Raw genomic sequence first — 23112 nt, 5'->3', positions numbered from 1 at the left:
TTAAACAACACAGTCTTAAACAACCAGTTGGCCAAAGAACGAATTGCAAGATAAATCATTAAGTATATCAAGATGAATGAAAAGAGGAAGACAACATAGCAAAATTTATGGGATGTAGGAAAGGCTGTGCTGAGAGGAAAATTTGCTAAGCTAAGTGCCTACATTATAAAAGGAATATGTAGTTAAAATTAAAGACCTAACAACACACCTGGAGGGTTACAGAAAATTAATAGTAGACTAATCCCAAAGTAAACAGAAGAACACAAAAATTAAGCAGAAATAAATGAAATCGAGAACAACAACAACAACAAAACAATAGAGAGGATCAACAAAACTGTTGTTGGGTCTTTGAAAGATTAACAAAATTGACAAATCATTAGCTTGACTGACAAAAAGACAAGATGCAAATAAATAAAAACAGAAATGAGTGGTAGGACATTATTACTCCACAGAAGTAAAAAGACCTAAAAGGGTACTACAAACAATGTATGCCAACAAACTAGACACTGTAGATGAAATGGACATGTCCCCAGAAAGGCATGAACAACCTACACTGACTCTAGAAGATAATACATGACTTAAAAAATTCACAAATAAACAGATTGAAAGTCATAAAAAATATCAAAAAATAAAAGGCAAATGACCAAATGGCCCCAAAGCTGAATCCTAGCAAACTTTCAAAGATTATTTTATACAATCTTGCTCTAAGTCTTCTCCCAACATTCAATAAAGGTAATGCTACCAAACTCAATCTAGGAATCCAACAATCATCCTAATGCCAAAGCCAGATAAAGATATTATGATAAAAGAAAATTACATATTCATTTCCCAAATAAATACAGATGCAAAAATCCTACCCAATTTATTACCAATAGAATCCAGCAGCATAATAGAAGGACTGGTCATAGTGATCAACTGGATTTTATCCCAGGCTTGCAAGGGTGGTTTACCACAAAGAAAATCAAGCAGTGTAATTCAGCACATTAAAAAACTGAAGAAGAAAAATCACATGATCCTTTTGATTGAGGCAATAAACGAACTTGACAAAATATAGGGCCCTTTATTTATAGAAAAACACTTCAAAGATGGGAATAGAAGGAAACATCTCAATGTGATAAAGTGTATGTGATTTTGGCTGAAAGTGCTAGTCTATGAAGGTTACCATCAATTGAATGGAAGCTAGAGAATAATTCAGGGACTATGAAACATGACTTGAGGGGTGAAGGATGATTGTGGTTAACAGTACAAATACAAGTGTGTTCCTCTGTTTCAGGGTGTTAAGAAAATGGACATATATTCGAAAAATGCATGTCATGTAATGTATAAAATTAAGAGTAGTTTTGTAATATTTTTACACCATTGGTAAAGAAGGTACTAAATCAATGCTAAGAGTCAATGATGAGGAGTGTAAGATGATATAGGAGTTTTCCTTTTGGAGTAAGGAAAACATTCTGTGTTAATAATAGGAACGGTCCGTGATGGTACTGAGAGCCACTGAGTGTATGTCTACTTTGGATGGACTGGATAATACAAGGTACTGTACAAAACAATGAACCTTGAGGTTAAGAGTAAAAATATGAAAACAATCTTTCATGAACTATAACAAACATTCAGTATGATTACATGGCATTTATAGTAGGATGTTTTGTGTGGAAATACACCAAATATAAGCTATGAACTATAGAGATGGTAATATTTTGAAGCTGTTCTTGAGTCATTTGTAATAAAAGTGTCACAACAATGTAAGGTGCTCTTGGGGAAAAGTATGGGAATCCTGTAAATTGTACATGATTGTTTACTTAATTTACAACTTTTCAAATTGAAAAATAGGGGAAAAACTACAAAATTATCATTCAGAACATATAGAATGACCATTATTGAAGAAACAGAGAACTACAGTGCTGGAGATGATGTAGAGCAATAGGAACACTCATTCTTGCTAGGGATGTACAATGGTGCAGCCTCTGTGGAAGACAGTTTGGTGGTTCCTCAGGAAGCTAAATGCAGAACTGCCATATGGTCAAACTGCCTCACTATTGGGATTATATTCAGGAAAACTGGAAGCAGTGTAGTGAGCTATTTGTACACCAATATTTGCAGTGGCATTATTCACAATTGCTAAATGAATGAAGCAAGCCAAGTGTCCATCAACCAATGAATGAGTAAATGAATTGTGGTATAGGCATATGATGGAAAACTATTCACCTGTAAGAAGAAATGGAGTCAGGACACCAATAATAATATGGATGAACCGTAATCATATTGAGTGAAGCAAATCAGACATAAAAGAACAAATGACGTATGGTCTAATTAATATAAATTAAATACAAGGATTAAACTTATGGAGTTAAAATCTAAGGTAGAGGTTACTAGAAGATAAGGGTTGAGAAGGGTGAGTTGATAATGTATGTTGAATTTTTAATAAGGTTGACTGTAAATGTGTGACAATGGATAGAGTTGATGGTAATGTACAGTGATTATAACTATCACTGCTGATTCGTAAATGTGATTGTGGCTCAAAGGGTAGTCAAGGGATATAAATGCCAATTGAAAGAAAACTAGAGAGTAATCTAGGAACTAACACAGAGAACTCAGTGGTGGATGAGGATTTGGTTAATAGCACAAGTCCAAGAATGTTCTTCTATGAAATAGAACACATACATGCCACTATTACAAGCTGTTAAGAATATGGTACTGCATGAAAAATACAATTAATGTAACTTATGGACTATAGTAACTGTAATATTGTAATATATTTGCAGCAATAGCAAAAAACTATTATATCAATGTTAAGAGTCAACAGTAGTGAGTTATAAGGGAGTAAGAGAGTATGGGATAGGATTTTTTTTTTCTGATTAAGTAAGGAAAATGCTCTAAAATTTCCTGAGGTAATGACAGAAGCATGACACCAGGCACCACTGAGTGCAGACTTTGGATAGGTTATTATAGGTTATTCCAGGCTTGAGGCTGTATAACACAGTGAACCGTATGGTTGATGATGAACTTTGGCTGAAAATATATATATATGAGAACATTCTCTCATGAGCTAAAACAAATATATAATACTAATACATGGTGGCAATAATAGGGTGTTTTATGGGAAAAATGCACCAAATGTAAGCTGTAGGTTATAGCTTGCAGTAAAGTTTTCAGAATATGCTTTCAAATTATAACAAATATTCCACAATAAGGCAAGGTGGTAGGGGAGTGGTATGGGAATTCTAAGTATTACACATGATTGTACAACTTCTTTAATAAATAAAGGGGAAATAGGAATCAAAATACCATCATACAAGCAGAGGGAAGGATATATAGCCCAGAGAAATAAATTGACTGTTCAGAAACTAACCCCTACTTTTATGTCATCTCATTTGAACAAGGGTGGGAAATCCACTCAATTGGTATAGAGTTGTCTCTTCAACACATAGTACTTGGAAAATTGGATATTCATGAACAAAGGAATGAAAATGAACCCCTTCCTTATACTATATACAAAAATAGAATAAGAATTGTTTGAAGACCCAAAATATAAGAACCAGAACATTAGAACCCCAAGAAGAAAGAATAAGAAAGCTTGTTTAAGGCAATGGTTTCTTTACTAAACATTAAAAAGACAAACAAAAGGAAAAATGAATATATATGACCTCAACAAAATTTAAAATACTGTGCATCAAAGGACTTTATCATAAAAGTAAAAACATAGCCTATTCAATGGGAGAATATATTGGGAAATCATATAGTCCATAAGAGTTTAATATCCACAATATATAAAAATCAGCAACTTAACAACAGGAAGACAACTCATTTAAAAATTGGGCAAAATAGCGCAAAAGAAAGTGCAGCCTGCCCAGGAATGGCGCCGCCCACACTTCCCGTGCTGCTGATGACAACAGAAGCAGACAAAGAAACAAGACGCAGCAAATAGACACAGAGAACAGACAACCAGGGGAGGGGGAGGAATTAAATAAATAAATAAATCTTTAAAAAAAAAATGGGCAAAATATTTTAAGACATTTCAAAAAGAAGATGAACAAATTCCAAACTGCGCATACAGTTTGTATACACATTGTGCTTTTGATTTGCAAGGATCTAATAGTTTCTGATATTGAGCATATTTTTATGGGCCAGCCAGGCCCTGAACAACAGCAGACTTGCAATTCCTATCATCTGGCCAGCTAACAGGGAGGTGAAGAAGATCAATCACCACACCAGGGAGCCAAGAGTGCCTACAACTGCATGCAGGAGAATTGCATTCTCATCCATGTGGAATCTAAGCCCTCTCTTGATGTAGAGAGGGACTGGACTTAACCATACGAGGGCCCACAGGATGGATAAATAGAGTGTAGACTAGAGTGGAATTATTGGTGTTCTGTTAGGGAACTATTGTGAATAGTAAGGGAAGAAACTGTAATATTGATTTGGAGAAATTGGCCACGGTATCTACTGATGGTAGGGAGAGGGAAGAAGAGATATGATGTGGGTGCATTTTCAGGATTTGGAGTTGTCCCAGGTGGTGCAGCAGGGACAGATTCTGGACCTTGCTTGTCCTGCCATAGTCCACTGGGTGGAATGGGGTGAGTGTAGACTACGATGTAGACCACTGTCCACATGGTGCAGCAGTGCTCCAAAATGTATTCAGGTGCAGTGAGTGTGCCATGATGATGGAAGAGGTTGCTGATGTGGGATATACCCTCAATATATGGTGACCTCATATTTTTTAATGTAACATTTAAAAGAAAAAAAAGAAAAAGAAAAAGAAAAAAAAACAATGACATAGCATTACATACTCACTGAAATGGGTACTATAAAAAATTAGAAAATTAGAAATGTAGGAGAGGATATGGAGAAATAAGAACATTCATTTTTTTGTTTGTAAGACTATAAAATGGTGTAGTAGCTGTGTAAAACAGTGTAGCATTTCCTCAGAAAATCAAGTGTGTGATTAATATACGACCTGGTGATCCAATTTCTTGTTATATGCATCAAGTAGTTAAAAGTAAGGTCCTCAATAACATGTTAGTAAATTAAAGTTACTGACAATATTACTAACAATAACCAAAATGTGGAAGTTACAGATGAATGGATATATAATAAACAATGGATAAACAATATATGGTATATCCCCACAATACACTATAACTCAGCAATTAAAGGGAATGATGTTCTGAAGCATGGTAGCATATGGATGAGCCTTCGAGACATCAAGTTGAAGTAAGATTGACACAAAAAGATTTTATTGAGTTATGGAAAGCATAGAACAAATTTCAAAGAGATAATATTAGAGGTGGTAAAGGGCTGTGGGAGAGGGGGTTACAGTGGAATGGGTGCAATTTCTCTGGAGGAGATAAAAAAGCTGTTTTACTGGATATTGATAATTGTACCAAATCAAAAAATGCATTATCTGTCCTGTAGCCAGAAATCCCTTGTCACTGGTGGCCACTTGACTGTCCTACCAATATTCCATATGCAAGGCAACTTCTGGGACAGCAAGTCCCTCAAGTTACCACCAGACAAATTTCGTCCCATTATGTGCATGAGGGTTACTTTGCTCCATCTGGAACCAAGGATCCAAATGGGAATACTGGCTGTTTTCTTGCCAAAATGGTTATGGGATGAGGACATGCCAACCAGACCATCAGTCCTCCTGCTTATAAATGGACTTTCTTTTGATTCAGTACTCAACCTGTTATAGAAATTCTTTATTTTCTGGGGTTTGGAAAACATGTTTCTTCTACTCTTGGTTTTTCAAAGCTTCAATGTGGATGAGGGAATCCTTAATTTCTTACTTTGCAATCTTGACTCAGGCAGAACCTAACTTCATACTTTGCATATGCCTATTTTATTTTGGTAGCACCATTTATAGAAAAGATTGTTATTCCCAATTAAATGACTTGACAACCTTCTTGAAAATTAGATATCCATAAATATATTGATTTTTCTGTAGTTTCAAATCAATTTTATTGAACTATATCACTAATCTTATGTATTTCCTAATCTCCTTTGGGATTTATTGATTCTTGCTTTAACATGTGTTAATTTTTACATATTATTGAAGTTTTCAGTTTCCTTGCTATTGATTTTCAAAGATTTTCCATTATAGTTATAAATTTACCTAGTCTGATGATTTACATTAAAAAAAATTTTGAGATGAATATGGAATAATACATGGCTTAACCTGGAAAGTTAAAGGTAAACTTGAGAAGGAGGAGAATATGCTGGCGTTGGGTGACATGTTCTACAAATGTCTTTTTTGTCTACTTGGGATATTCAAGTCTTTTATTTCCTTGCTGATTTGCTATCTAATAGTTTTATACATTCAGTAGAGGTGATATCAAGCTGGATTACCCTTGTAATTGACTTATAATTGCCAATGTCTCATCAGAAATGGGGGAATCCAGAGACAGCAGGATAGAATATTTAAAATGCTGAAAGAGAATAAAATGTCAACCAAGAATTCTACAACTGGCAAAACTATCTTCCATGGCTGAAGGACAAAATAATATATTCTGCTATAAAATAAAAAAAAATACGGGAGACCTATACTACAAAATTGCTAAAGGAAGTTCTTGTTGGTGAAATGAAAGTATGTTAGAGAGTAACTCAAAGGCACATGTAGGTAAGTTTTAAAAGCCAGTTTTATCATTTTTGGTGTAGAATCCTCTTTGTCTTCCTAAAATATTAAAATGAAACCCAGAGAAGAATAATTATCGATCTCCTTTTTCCAGGTGTGGTGACTCCTGGCATGCATCCTCCTCTTTTGGCAGGACACTAGGAGGCTCAGCCCCTGGAGTGCTACTGGTGATAGCAAGAGACATAAAATTCCTCTTCCCTAAGAACAGAAGTAGGCAACACTAACCACTGAACTATCTAATCGTTTGATTAGAGATTTTGGATCACTGGGGTTTGAGATCTGAGACAGCATTGCTTCAGTATGACAGAACCAGAGTAGTGGCAATTATTGTTTAAATCTGCCCTAGACTGGGGTGGATGCAGTAGAGACATGATGATACTGAGCTTCCTCAAGGCTTCCGAGGAGATATTTAGTGGCCTTGCTGATTCTCTCCCCAAGGCATGTTGGAGCTAATATGTTACCATTGGGTGGAGATCAGTCTCTGTTTCAGTTGGTGAAGACTGACTTGAGAAAGTTTTCTCTGACATACCCCTTTTCCCAGAATTTGTCATCCAGGCAAAAAAGCCTGAGACAATGAAAGAAATATAAGAAATTACAGAGGCAGAGAGCTGCAGGGCAAAGGCCTGCAGCTTCAAACTCAGAAGAGAGAGGATTCTACCTCCTTGGAAGCTCCAAACTAACAAACAAGCAACACCTACAAGAAGACAGTGTCCACACTGGCAGGGGGAAACATGTACACTATATTTGCCGTGGGCAGACTTTTCTGATAGGAAGGGTGAAGCTCAAGAAAATATCTTACTGTTAGTAGTTTCTAGCAAGAAACAGACATTTCATGAGATGAACTCTAGAGTTAAGCTTTTATTTTATTTTATTTTTCTTTTCTTTTTTTTTCACTTGTTTTCTGATTAGTATTTTTTGTCTTTATTTTTTTTATATTACATTAATACTGCTTGCCTGTGTGTTTGTTTTGTTTCATTTTTTTTAAGTAGAACTTTTTTTATTGATTTTGTAAAAATATTACATTAAAAAAAAATATGAGGTCCCATTCAACCCCACCACCCCTACCCCACCACTCCCCCCCAGCAACATTCACTCCCATCATCATGACACTTCCATTGCATTTGGTAAGTACATCTCTAGGCATCTCTGCACCTCATGGTCAATGGTTCACATCATGGCCCATATTCTCCCCCATTCCATCCAGTGGGCCCTGGGAGGATTTACAGTGTCCGGTGATTGCCCCTGAAGCACCATCCAGGGCAACTCCAAGTCCCAAAGGCGCCTCCACATCTCATCTCTTCCTGCCATTCCCCATACCCATCAGCCACCATGTCCACTTTTCCCACTCCAATGCCACCGTTTCTCTGTGGACCTTGGATTGGTTGTGTCCGTTGCACCTCTATGTCAAGAGGAGGCTCAGATTCCACATGGATAGTGGATGCAATCTTCCTGCTTTCAGTTGTAGGCACTCTAGGCTCCATGGTGTGGTGGTTGTCCTTCTTCAACTCCATCTTAGCTGAGTGAGGTGAGTCCAATAAATCAGATTGTAGGAGCTGGAGTCTGTTGAGGCTCAGGGCCTGGCTATCATATTGTCAATCCAGAGATTCAAATCCCCTAAATATATCTTAAACCACCCCAACACCATCTACAATTCCAGTAAAGTAGCATGAAAGTCTTATGAAAAGAGATCCCATCTGATTCCAGTTTCATCACACAGAAACACCAGCTCCAAAGAAGGGCCATCTGACATGGCAGTGAACCCCATCTGCCATGACCATAGAACCTGTGGGTCTCTTTAGCCCTCCAAGGAACCAATACCTGGGGATTGTATCTACTTTTTCTGTCTCTTAGACTCTGCTCAGTTATGCATAAGGGCAATCCTTCTGACAGCCTCCAGACTCTTTTTTAGAGTCTCGTAGCCATATAAACTCATTTCTCTTTTCCTTTTCCCCCTTACATTAGGTCAAACAGCATTTTAAAGTCACGTTATTATATGTAGACAGGGATATTCTGCTGATCCGCATCGAACCTTCAATTCAAGGTATTTTCCAGTTGCATCATCAGTTGGTAGTTGATAGTGATCCCTCGGTGCCAGGGAGGCTCATCCCCGGGTGTCATGTCCCACACTGGGGGGAAGGCATTGCATTTACATGCTGAGTTTGGCTTCGAGACTGGCCACATTTGACTAACATGAAGGTGGTCAGAAGGAAATTCCCAGGCACAGTGCTGCTCTAGGCCTTGTTCTTATTTCAGGCATATAGGCTCACAAGCATAGTCATTAGTATCAGGGGCTAACTGTTGGACCCTCATTGCTTCCCGGTCCTTGCTGCTGCACCTGGAGGACTGCTGCTGCTCCCCTAAGGACTACGACAGAGCACCCCCCAGCCAGGAACCCAGTACCCCCCAGCTGTAGTTTTTAATTGTTGCCACTGTGAGTATATCCAAACATTACCATGCACCCTGGACATATGCCCTGTATAGCTCCCTGTCAGCCATATATCACCTGTCAATAGTATCCTATACCAGTATTCCTCCGCTGCCATTTTTGGACCACTCTGGGATCCAGAACTTCCTGAAAATTGAAGTCCAATATAATGTCAGGATCCCTTACTAGCAAAATGGCATATAGTGATGGGTTTAAAGGTTAGATATAGAATATGTGTTGACTTGGAAAAATTCTACATCCTATCTTTTTCTTTTTTTTTTTTCCCTAATTATTGAACTTCTCTTCACAAGAGCCCTAGACCACAGCAATTCATATATACAATATACAGCACTCCCACACATCTGCACAAAACCTTTTCCCTTCCACAGCGATACTCTTACAACCTATTCACATCATATTTACTTACAGTGATGTACAGAGTCTGAGACAATAGCTTTCAAAGAAGGTGACATCTGTGCTTACATTGTGGTGCTTACTTTAGGACATACAGTTTTCTAAATTTTTGTTATCCTATGTTTTACATTATGGTTTACATTCTCAGTCTGTCGTCCCTTATATGTTTATGGTGTAATATTACATGTTTTATATCCATCCTTGTGTACTCTCGCGAAACTCCTCTCTTACCCCACATTTACCTTGGTTCCACACTTTTAACATCCATTTTCCCATCCCCTTGGTGCCCACAGTGACATCCAACCTCCGTTTCCCAAGGAGCCACGTCCAGAGATACTTGCAACAGTGTTCGGGGCCTAACTTGCTCAACTGCCCCAATGCCCTGGGAGCCACCTTTTCTCCTGAAAGATACAATTCCCTCTATTTGATGGCATTCGTCCTCCCCAGGATGTGGGTCCACCCCCACTCTCACTACTTGGGTCTCTACCCAATGGTCCCACCCACTCTGGCACAATGGGCATTCAGACATTCCCAGGAGCCCGTCCCACATCAGACCATCCCCTCCGAGCATCCTAAACAGGTAACCCTCTTAATTATATTTTGATACGATTTTCTCAGCATTTTACTCTCAACCAACAGCTGAAGCTCTCCTATGTTTGTATGCTACCCCTCCTTCCCCCCACTTTTTGGGCAATATTACCCATCCGCCCGTCCCCAGCCCCCCTCAAACCCGCAAAGCCCCACCCAAAGGCAACCCCTTGCCCGCATTTTATCTCTTCTTCGTGTTCATACTACTGCCAGCTCATCATAAATTCCACCCCTGCAGACATCGGCTCACATCCTTCCTCCACCCCCCAATTTTCTGTAAGCCTATCATTCAGTCTCTAGCTCTCTGAGGCAGCTTGCTTATTTCATATCATTGAGGTCATGTACTATTTGTCTGTCAATGCCTGGGTTGCTTCACTCAACATAAGGTTCTCAAGATTCATCCATCTTGTCACGTGTGTTTGTAGTGTATTTGTTCTTACAGCTGAGTAGTATTCCATTGTGTGTATATACCACATTTTATTGATCCACTCATCTGTTGATGGGCATTTGGGTTGATTCCAACTTTTGCGATAGTGAACAATGCTGCTATGAACATTGGTGTACATATATCGGTTTGTGTCCTTGTTTTCAGTTCTGCTGGGTAAATACCCAGCAGTGGTATTCTTGGATCATATGGCAAATCTATGGTTAGTTTTTTGAGAAACTGCCAAACTGTCCTCCAGAATGGTTGGATCCTTCTGCATTCCCACCAGCAGTGGATGAGTGTTCCCCTTTCTTCACATCCTCTCCAGCATTTGTATTTTTCTGTTTTTTTCATAGCTGCCAATCTTAGATGGTAAGAGTAAGATGGTATCCCATTGTAGTTCAGATGTGCATTTCCCTGATAGCTAGAGATTTGGAGCATTTTTTCATGTGCTTTTTAGCCATTTGTATTTCTTCTTTGGAGAAGTGTCTGTTTAAATCTTTTCCCATTTTTAAAATGGGTTGTTTATCTTTTTATTTTCAAGATATATGAGTTCTTTATATACGCACGTTATAAGTTTCTTATCAGATATACGGTTGCCAAATATTTTCTCCCATTGTGTGGGCTCCCTTTTTACTTACTTGACAAACTCCTTTGAGGTGCAGAAGACTTTAATTTTGAGGAAGTTCCATTTATCTATTAGTTCTTTTGCTGCTCTTACTTTTGGTGTGATATTCATGAATCCATTTCCTATTACAACGTCCTGTAGATGTTTCCCTACACTGCTTTCCAAGGTTTTTATGGTCTTGGCTCTTATACTTAGGTCTTTGATCCATCTTGAGTTGATCTTTGTATAAGGTGTGAGATGGTAATCCTCTTTCATTCTTCTACATATGGGTATCCAGTTCTCCAGGCACCATTTGTTGAATAGGCTATTCTCTCCCAGTTTAGAGGGTTTGGTGGCTTTATTGAATATTATGTGGCTATATATGTGAGGTTCTATATCAGAGCTTTCAATTTGATTCCATTGGTCTGTGTGACTCTCCTTATGCCAATACCATGCTGTTTTCACTACTGTAGCTTTGCAGTATGTTTTGAAGTCAGTTAGTGTGATTCCTCCAATTTTGTTTTTCTTTTTCAATATGTCTTTGGCTATTTGGGGTCTCTTTCCTTTCCAAATAAATTTCATAGTTAGTTTTTCTAGTTCCTTAAAAAAGGCTGTGTTGATTTTTATTGGGATTGCATTGAATGTGTAGATCAGTTTTGGTAGGATAGACATCTTAATACTATTCAGTCTTGCTATCCATGAACAAGGAATATTCTTCCATTTATTTAGGTCTTCTTTGATTTTCTTGAACGGTCTTGTATAGCTCTCAGTGTATAAGTTTTTTACATCTTTAGTTAAATTTATTCCTAAGTACTTGATTTTTTTATTTACTATTGTGAATGGTATTTGTTTCTTGATTTCCTCCTGATCTTACTCATTATTGGTGTACAGAAATGCTACTGATTTTTATGCATTGATCTTATAACCTGTGACTTTACTAAACTCATTTATGTGTTCTAGAAGCTTTGTTGTAGATCTCTCAGGATTTTCTATGTATAGGATCATGTCATCTGCAAATAATGAAATTTTGACTTCTTCCTTTCCAATTTGAATGCCTTTTATATCTGGTTCTTGCCTCAGTGTTCGAGCAAGTACTTCTAAGACAATGTTAAATAGGAGCGGAGACAATGGGCATCCTTGTCTTGTTCCTGAGTTTAGTGGGAAGGATTTTAGGATTCTCCATTGTAAACAATGTTGGCTGTAGGTTTTTCATATATACTCTTTATCATGTTCAAAAAATTTCCTTGTATTCCCATCTTTTGGAGTATTTTTATCAAGAAAGGGTGCTGTATTTTGTCAAATGCTTTTTCTGCATCTATAGATATAATCACATGATTTTTTTCCTTCAATCTGTTTATATGGTGTATTACATTGATTGATTTTCTTATGTTGAACCATCCTTGCATACCTGGAATAAATCCCACTTAGTCGTGGTGTATAATTCGTTTAATGTGTTGTTGAATATGACTAGCAAGTATTTTGTTAATTATTTTTGCATCTAGGTTCATTAGAGAAATTGGTCTGTAATTTTCCTTTCTTGTGGTGTCTTTGTTTGTCTTGTACTAGGGTAATGTTGGCATCATAGAATGAGTTCGGCAATGTTCCTTCTGTTTCGAGTTTTTGGAATAGTTTCAGCAGAATTGGTGTTAGTTCTTTCTGGAATGTTTTGTAGAATTCACCTGTGAAGCCGTCTGGCCATGGGCTCTTCTTAGTTGGGAGATTTTTAATGACTGATTTTATCTCTCTACTTGTGATCGGTTTGTTAAGATCATCAATTTCTTCTTTCGTTCAATATGGGCTGCTTATGTGTTTCTAGGAATTTGTCCATTTCCTCTAAATTGTCATTTTTGTTGGAATATAGTTTTTCAAAGTATCCTCTTATGGTAGTCTTTATTTCTGTGGGGCCAATGGTGATATCGCCTTTCTCATTTCTTATTTTGTGTATTTGCATCTTCTCTCTTTTTTTCTTTGTTAGTCTCACTAAAGGTTTGTCAATTTTATTGATCTTCCAAAAAACCAGCTCTTGGTCTTGTTTATCTTTTCAAGTGCTTTCTTATTTTCTATTTCATTGAGTTCTGCTCTTATCTTTGTTATTTCCTTCCTTCTTCTTCCTGTTGCATTACTTTGCTGTTGTTTTTCTAATTTCTTCAAATGTGCAGTTAGTTCTTCAATTTTTGCTCTTTCTTCTTTTTTGAAATATGAATTTATGGCTATAAATTTCCCTCTCAGTACTGCTTTTGCTGCATCCCATAAATTTTGATATGTTGTGTTATCATTATCATTTGTTTCAAGGTAGTCGTTGATTTCTTTTGAGATTTCCTTTTTGACCCACTGTTTTTCTAAGAGTGTCCTGTTTAATTTCCAAATCGTGGTGTGAAACCTGGGCCTCTGTCCCTTGCAAATTTCGAGCTTGACTCCACTGTGGTCAGAGATATTGTTTTGTATGACTTCAATCTTTTTGAACTCATTCAGCCTTTCTTTGTGGCCTAGCATATGGTCTATCTTGGAGAATGTTCCATATGCAGTTGAGAAAAAGGTATATCCTGCTGTGTTTGGGTGTAATGATCTATATATGTCTATTAGGTCCAGCTCCTCTAATATACTGTTCAAATGTTTTGTTTCATTAGTGATTCTCTTTTGAGATATTCTGTCCAAGGTAGATAGTGGTGTATTAAAATCCCCCACTATAATTGTAGATGCATCTATTGTTTCACTTAGTTTTGCTAGCATTTGCCTCACGTATTTAGAGGCACTCTTTCTAGGAGCATAAATATTTATGATTGTTTGATCTTCTTGACAGATTTTCCCTTTCACTAAAATGTAGTATCCTTCTTTGTCTCTCACAATTGTTTCACATTTAAAGTCTATTTTGTCTGATATTAATATAGCTACTCCTGCCTTTTTTGGTTATTGTTTGCTTGTATGATTGTTTTCCAGTCATTCACTTTCAATCTCCATGCTTCTCTGGGTCTAAGATGTGTCTCTTGTAGACAGCATACAGATGGGTCATATTTCCTTATCCAATGTCCCAGTCTGAATCTTTTGATAGGTGAGTTTAATCCGTTGACATTCAGTGTTATTACTTTCAAGGAATTATTTGTGTTAGCCATATTTTTTATTGGATTTGTGTTTGTCATATTTTGTTTGTAATTTTTTCCCTTCTCTTTTTGTCTTTTTCTGTTGCTCTTATACTCTCCTCCAACTCTGCCTGTCCTGTTTTTTCCTTTCTTCCTGCAGAACTCCCTTTAGAATTTCTTGAAGGGGAGGTTTCTTGTTGGTATACTCTTTCAGTTTCTGTTTATCTGCGAATATTTTGAACTCTCCATCATGTTTGAATGCTAGTTTAGCTGGATAGAGTATTCTTGTTTGGAAATTTTTTTCCTTTAGTACGTTGACTATATCATACCACTGCCTTCTTGCCTCCATGGTTTCAGATGAGAAATCAGCACTTAATCTTATGGATCTTCCCTTGTATGTGATGGTTTTCTTTTCTCTTGCTGCTTTTAGGATTTTCTCTTTGTCTTGAGCATTGGATAATTTGACAAGTATATGTCTTGGGGTGGGCTTGTTGGGGTTTTTGACTAGTGGAGTACGCTGTGCTTCTTGGACATGTACATCTTTCTCTTTCAGTAGATTTGGTAAGTTTTCAGCCATTATTTCCTGCAACACTCCTTCTGACCCCTTTCCCTTCTCTTCTCCTTCTGGAATTCCTATAATACGTATGTTTGAGCATTTTGCATTGTCATTCAGGTCCCTAAGTCCTAGCTGGATTTTTTCTATCTTTTTATCGACCCCTTCTACTATCTGTTTGATTTCTGATGTACTGTCTTCCACATCACTAATTCTCTGCTCTGCCTCTTCTAGTCTGCTGATATTTGCTGCAAGTGTATTTTTGATTTCTTGAACTGTGGTGTTCATTCCCATCATATCTGTTATCTTTTTGCATATATCTGCAATTTCCCCTCCAAGTGTTGTCTTCATGTTGTTAACCTCTTTCATTACTTCATCAAATTTCTCAGTGATAAATGTTCTGAGATCTTTCATTGCTTGTGCGAAGTTCTGCTCCTCTTCTGATTTTTGGTTTGTTGATTGGATTCAGCCATGTTTTCCTGATTACTGGTTTGGTTTGTAGATTTTTGTTGCTGTCTAGTCAGCATTTTATCTTGATGGGTTTAATCAGTTCCTTAGCTTCTTTGTCTACTCTTGGAGATTAATTAGCTGTTGTTTTTGCGTAACTGTTATATCTTCTCTTTTTCCCTTTGTTCTTCTTATTCTAATTTCTTGTTACTGGTTAAGTTCTCTTTAAAGGAAAGTATTAGTGGTGGGGAAAGGCAATTGTGTAAACAAGGAAAAAGTGTAAAATAGTATTGGTGATATATGTTAACAAAGCAAGAATATGAGATCTGGGAGGATGGAGGTTAGATTCATGTAAATTCTGTGGAATTATAACTGTAGTTAAAGTACCTATTATGAGGTAGATGACTGAATATGGGAGGAATATGGTATGAGCTAAAAAGCTATTGTTTTCGTGAGAAAGGGAAAGAGAAAAGAAAGGTAATAGTTTCAAGAGTGGATAACAGACAGAAAACAGAACAAAGGTATTAGAAATTAAGAGTTAGACACTTTGTGGATCAAAGAAAGGGAGGTGGGAGGTGGAATATAGGAGAGACAGTAGATGATGGCAGATTTCAAGATGTAGGGGAAAGGGGATAGTGTAGGAAGCCTAAATCAGTTCACAGAGAAATGAGGCAGTGGAGGATGAGAAAATCTGGCAAATGTGAGGTGTTCCCTGCTGCACCTATTGTATAATTGAGTTAAAATAAAATAAGTAGAAAATGAGGGACATGAGGGAGAGAGAAAACAGAAAAAGAAAAGAAGAAAAAAAAGAAGGAAGACAAGAAAGGAAGAAAGAAAAAGTGGTGGGCAAAGGGTGGGGAACAGGTTGGGGAAAGGAAAAAAAACCAGATATACACTAACCACAATTGCAACACCAACTACAGCAACAAAAAGAATACAAAACCCTAAATAACTGAATAAAAAAAAGACTTTGTGGGATACGCTGGGAGAAAAGACTAGGGGATAATGCAATATTAGCAATCAAGACATTAAAAAAAGTAAAAAAAAAAAGATAAAATGAAAATAAAAACAAAACAAAATGAAATGATAAAGAAAAAACCCAAATGTTGTAGGCTAGGGCATTCAAGTATCTCAGATGGACCTCAGGGCGTGATGGATTCAGGGGTGGAAAGTCTGAGATATTGAAGGCTCAAGAGGTGTGAGACTCTGGGGTGTGGGCCACCAGAGTTTAGGGGATTCAGACCCAGCAACCTCAAATCTGGTCAACAGGAAGAGTAGGAGCCCCTCAGTGTAACACAGCCCTCAGGGATCCCCACAGCTGGGTGCCAGTCCTATGGGGGAAGTCAGATCCGCAAACTCTATATTATGTCTGAACCCTGCAATTCACTTACTCACTAGGGTTTATTTATGAGGGTAAATCATCAATTCAGCTTTTGGACAGCTCCCACCCTGTGATTCCATAAAATGGCCACGTGATGGCGCCTCTACATGGCAGCCAATTTAATGATGCAGATCCGAAGCCCGGCCCGTGGGCTGGCCGCCAGTTTGAAATGCTGAAAACAGATTCCAAAACCGGAATTCCCAGTCTTCGCAAAATATTCCCCACTCAGCTTCCAGACGTGTCCCCCTCCCTCGCTGCACCCTGTAACAACCTCGCAATTACGTCCCTTTATTGCCCACAATCTAATTCCATTGCAGATCGGCAGCCTAGCTTGTGTGGGCGGGGCTCCAGGCGGAAGCGCTATTATTTGTGTCCGCAATCAAAAATTCCCCCGCTTCACAACAAAACACCGTCTGTCTCCCCAAATCGATCCGCAAAGGTGGCCCATCCCATCAACCCCCCAACAGCCTGCCCAGGACTCGCGAACTCCCCAGCACCACAGAGCCACCAAAAAGCAGCACCACCGTGCCAATACCATGGCTCCACCCACCCCAAAGAGGGAGCAACCCGTGTGCAGGTCTCACCTCTGGGCAATAGAACCCAAATTATATCTTATAGACCAATCCTCTCCGTTACCTTTCCACCAAATCGATGTCCAGACACTTCCTGCCCTGCAAAAATCCCGAAAAAGCCCGGCCTCGGTGAACCTCCAGCGGCGCCCAGCCACTTCGTCCCAGGAGAGACCACAAGGCAAGTTCTCTCAGCCACCATCTTGATCTCCTCCATCTGTTTTGTTTCAAGAGTTAAGCTTTTAAAATATTAAAATATGCAGTGCGTAGAAAAGAATATATGACAAATACATACCAAAACACGCCTCCCCCCAAAAAACCCAGGAAATCATGGCCCATATAAGGAAAAGGGTACTAATTCAGAAAACACTGAAGAAAAAGACAAGAATTTGTACATACTGAGCAAAGCTTCTAATAAATAATATTAAAAGTGCTCAAGGAGATAAAGGAAATCTGAGAAATAACTAACAGATATTGGGAAAAGAATAAATAACTGATATGAGGATCTTAGTAAAGAGAGAAAATTTTAACAGGTGCTGAAAGAACTACTAGAATTGAATACCAAAATAAGTGAAATGAAAAGTTCCCAGGAGATTCAGGACTTGGCTGGATGGGGAAGAAGACAGAATTAGTAAATTCAAAGAAAAATCTCTTGAAATGAATCTTGCTGAGGAAAAGAAAGACAAAAGACTTATTTAAAGCTAAAATATGGAAATGCAACTATGTACTGAGGTAGGCATTACTATTCCAGCAATGGAAGAAAGTGACTATCACAATCAACAGTACCTTAAATAGCTGGGTTCCTGACAGCTCTAGAGATATCCAGAAACTATAGCAGGGCAAACAGCTCAGGAATTCAGCACCCTATCAGTGAGCCTTACTTTGGAATTTATGTCCCTCAGTATAACAGTTAGATTCATTTTTAGATCCTGTACACATGACTCTTCTGCTCCTTTTAGTTGAAACTATAATTAGCACTACACTTGATAAATATATGTTTCAGAGACTGAAATCTTTGGATCCATTGGCCAGTGGAGTGTAAATTTCAGCAGTTGCAACACTTACTCTCCAGTTCATTGGACTCACCAAGAACAAAGAACAAAGATATTATGATGGACAATGGCTATCCCAAGGAAAGAGAGCGTCTGCAACTGCAAGAAAGATAGTCCCATCCATTCACCCTAAGAGGTCTTAACTAGAAGTAGAGTGGGTATCACCATCTCCAAATCCTCTAGACTGGGAATGCACAATGGACTAAAATAGACTTCTTATTAGTCTTCTACAGACATATTAATATTATTATAGCAATGGAAGAACTCTTTTCATTGATATAAGGGCAGTGGCCACCAGAAGTTCTGAGGGATGGTAGAGAGAAGGATAGGTGTAACATGGGGGCATTTTCAGGACACTGGAATTGTCCTGCATGACATTGCAGTGACAGATCCATTCCATTGTATATTTTGTCAAAACACAAAATTGTGTGAGACAGAGTGCAAACTGTAATGTAAACTGTTGTCTATGGTTAGTAGCAATGCTTCAATATGAGTTCATCAATTGTACCAAATGTACCACGCTGAAAAGAATGTGGGAAAGTGGAAAGGGGAGGAAATGCAGCATATAGAAATCTCTCATGTTTTTCATGCAACATTTATGTAATCTAAATCTTCTTTAAAAATGAAATATAATTAAAAAGAGAAAATGTAAATGGTTTAAACTCTCCATTAAAGGGATAGATTGGCAGAATGGATAAAAAAGACATGACTGAAGTATATGCTGTCTTCAACAGACTCATCTTAAATTCAAAGACACAAGAAATAGTGAGAAATGAGAAATTCACAAATCTTTGGAATCTAAACAAAATACTATTAAACATCCAATGGGTTAAAGAAAATATCAACAGCAAAATTAGGAAATGTCTTGAGGCAAGTGAAAATGAAAATATAACATACTAAACTTATGGGAAGCAGCAAAGGCAGTGTTGAGAGTGAAATTTGTAGCTCTAAATGTTTACACTGGAAAAGAAGACAGATTTCAAAACAGAGACATAACCTTAAAACTGAAATAACTAGAAAAAAGAGGAAACTAAACCCAAAATGAGAATGCAGGAAAAGGCAAAATGAATGGAGATAAATGGAATAGACAAAATATACAGTGAAGCAACAAAACCAAAATTTGGTTCTTTGAAAAGATCAATAAAATTAACAACAACAAAAAAAGGAATAGTATACAAATGATTAAAGTTATAAATGAAAAAGAAATTATTACTACTAACTTCCCTGAAATAAATAGGACTCTAAGAGGATAGTATGAGCAATGGTATGAAATAAATTAGATAGTCTAGATGAAATGAATACATACAAACACACAAACCATCTGTACCAACTCAAAAAATAGATCTCAACAAACCCATTCCCAATGAAGAGACTGAATCAGTAATCTAAAAACTTCCAACAAAGAAAAGACAAAAAAGATAACTTCACCAGGGAATTCTACATAATATTTCAGGGAGACAATTCCATTTCTCCTCTAACTCTTCAAAGAAATTGAAGAAGAAACATCACCAAATTCATTCTACAAGACCAATATCAATGGTGAATATGTGTTACCATGGGATAGATAGCTGATAAAGAATGGAAAGTTAAGACTTAAAATGAACAGGGTTCCTATTTGGAAATATGGAAATATTCAAGTAATGAGCCTTTGTGGTGAAAATGTTTCTGTAATGGATGGTTGTGATGTTAGCACATTGTTAATTGTGTATGCAATTAACAGCACTGAAATATCCATCTCCATAGGATTAAAAGGGAAATGTTAGATTTTATATATAGTGACAAGATAAAATATTTTAAAAACTCTATGGAACTGTACTTCACAATAGTGAACCCTAGGCTAACCCAGGGCATTTAATTAATAGAACAAATTTAAATGTACTATTATCAATTACTGCAAATATTCTGTACCAATGCATAAGGTGATATATGAAAATCCTGTATTTTATGGACAGTTGTTCTGTAAACCTACAATTTCTCGAATAAGGAAAGTATATTTAAAATCCCAATAGTACTGTATTCTCAATCTGTGTCTCTACTCTTTAATTCCTGTAAAAGTCAGAATACAGTGGAGCAAGAAAAATAGTGTATTTCCCGAATATGGACATTTAAAATATAAAGAAGTAATATAGGGCAAGTACAAGAAGAGAGGGAAATAGAGGGATATCCAAACAGAGAAAGTGTATGCTATTGAACCTGAGTTAGATTCTTTTCAAGTTAGTAGGTTAGAACCCCCAAACAAGATATATATTTTTCTCAAGTGGCCCTGGATCATTTTCCAGGATAGATTATATATTGGGTGACAAAATAAGAATCAATAAATTTAAAAGACTGAAATTAGTCAAGGCAACTCTTATTATCATAAGAGTATAAAGCTGTAAATCAATAACAGAAAAATTAAAAAATTAAAAATACATGGATGTTACATGGCACATTCTTAGTCAGTGTTCCAGAGAAGAATTAAAATAGAAAACAGTAAATAGCTTATAACAAATGAAAAGGATAAAGCATCATGCAAATCTTATGTGATCCAACAAAGATATGCCTAAAAGGGAAATTTATAGCCATAAGTACATATATTAAAAAAGAAAAAAAAATTGTAGAGACCTAACTACACACCTGGATGAACTAGAAAAAAGTAAAGCAAACTCAAACTAAGCATGCAGAAAGAGAGAAAAGAAAAAGAAAAAGTGTAGAATACAAATAAATGCAATTGAGAATTAAAAATAATAGACTTTAAGGAAGAAAAACTACATCATGTATCATTGAACATTTATTAGATTGCTGCTATTTAAAAAACTATAAAACTACAAGTGTTGGAGAAGATATGGAGGAAACGGGACACACATCCACGTCTGGTGGGAATGTAGAATGGTGCAGCCACTGTGTAAGACTGTTTGCTGGTTCCTCAAGAAGGTAAATAAAGAACTGCTATATGATTTGGGAATCCTATTCTGAGGGACATACCTAAATATATGAACATGAACAAATATGTGTACAATCATGTTCATAGCAGTATTATCCACTGTTGCCAAAAGTTGAAAGCACCCCAAATATCCATCAATAGATGAAAGGATAAGCAAACAGTGGTATAAAAGACAAAGAAATATTAGTCAGCTGTAAGAAGGAATGCTAAAACATGGATGAATTGTTAGGTCCCAAAGCTGGGCCTTTGAGGATAACCAGATATATATATATCTGCATCCTATATTAAAAAAAAACACCAAAACCTTTAACCTGATAGCTAGGCAGATCTTACAAATATTATGTCTGCAGACAGAAGCCAAGATTTGTCTAAAGTGACTCAGACCTGATTCCCTGTGCTGCAGTTTCACTCTTGCTTAAATACTCAAGTTCCTACTTAGCATTGGCTCTGATTACGCATTCGATTTTATGCATATGGATGAACACACATACACACAGCCGGATATACAATTGTATGATTAATATGTCCAGGAAATCACACTTGCACACACATTGCATGATCAAAAATGGGACAGATAACTCCACCCCTGGGTGGGAGTTTACTATGTTAATTAAGCAAGTTGAAGTGAGGACAGCAAGGGACTTCTGTGCAGGTATGGCCAAATGGTTGATACTTCAATGGTTTTCATACTCATCGCTTCAACAGAAGGTCTTGTCCAGCAAAAGCAGAATTTGACGCTGAGGTTTACATCTCATTACCTTCTAATTTGCATACAATTCTTTCCTTTGTACCATGGTAACAGGGAGAGAAACAAGTTATATTCAGGTGTTCAGTCATCCTACATCCATCAGTATCTAAACATTATGTTTAGTGAAATAAATTGAAATAAATCAATCAATAAAGGACATATATGATTTCACTGATATAAACAAAGGATATTGACTAGAATCACAAAAGTCATCTGAAAAATGAGTTAGCAGGAGATAGTAGAGAATGGAGAGGTGATGCTCAATCTGGGTAGAACCTGTGAGGTTGTGAATGGAGTGGTTTGGCATTGGATAAGGTAATGGTGGCAGGGATATGAATGGGTTGATGATGCTGGTGTGTGAGTTTCAGTGGGGCTGGGGGTTGGGTTGGGTTACTGATTGAGCAGGTGGGGGGGCTGGAGGAAGGACCAGATGAACTTAGGAGTTTGAGGAGTGGTTAAAAACACAATTGTGGAAGTATCCTTTCAGCAATTATGGCAGGGGAGGGCAGCAGTGCAGGGTGTTGGAGAGGAGATGGGTGGAGAAGGGTACATCTAGGCATGCCTCTATGGAATGCTTCATGATTTTGCATCATCCTTTCACAGAGGCCATGCTAATCTCTGTATCATTCCAATATTAGTATAGATGCTGAAGCTAGCACTGGGGCATACGTCTGTGGAATATGACTGTGTTCATGTGATTATATATATTATCTCAGTAGCTAGAGACCCACATAATGGCCAACAAAATCCGTATGCCTACCCTTTGGAGTCCTGTTGCAATCTCAAATAAAGGAGCAAGAATCACTAGAGTAGATAGGCAATGACTAATAAAAGAAGAGAGGCCAATATGCCTATTATAACCCAACTCTTAAAGGGCATGAGTTGGTGTGGCTGCAAGAACAAAGAATGCACTGAGAAGAGAATCAGACATAAGTTTTATTGGGACTTATGAACAGGAGAGATCATTGGTGGCCAGTCAAGGAATGAATGCAAATAGGGCTCTACAAACAGATGAGAAAATTAAGGATGATATATAAAGGTTTTCAGAACAGAGTTCCTGCTAGGGTCATGTGAAGCATATAGATGACATGTATGGATGTTTTTGCTATGCTCATAGGAAGGACATTTACTGCTTTGTGAAGATCTTATTTTATGATAACATTATACATCCTTTACCCTCTGGGGAGGGTTGTTGACCTTTAACTTATGCTTAGGTCACACAGGTGGCTGCATGCTGAGGACTTGACGAGGAAGCCTGGATTCCCACAGTCGC

General features: G+C 37.4%; 1 pseudogene; it reads right to left on the bottom strand.

Annotated features, from left to right (window-relative positions):
- Positions 1-22399: 22399 nt before the first annotated feature.
- Positions 22400-22498, bottom strand: LOC139438449 (U6 spliceosomal RNA; annotated as a pseudogene).
- Positions 22499-23112: the final 614 nt, after the last annotated feature.

The sequence above is a fragment of the Dasypus novemcinctus genome, chromosome Y (assembly GCF_030445035.2).
Source record: "Dasypus novemcinctus isolate mDasNov1 chromosome Y, mDasNov1.1.hap2, whole genome shotgun sequence".
In the NCBI taxonomy this organism is placed as follows: domain Eukaryota; kingdom Metazoa; phylum Chordata; class Mammalia; order Cingulata; family Dasypodidae; genus Dasypus; species Dasypus novemcinctus.
This window is presented reverse-complemented; position numbering and strand designations above follow the sequence as displayed.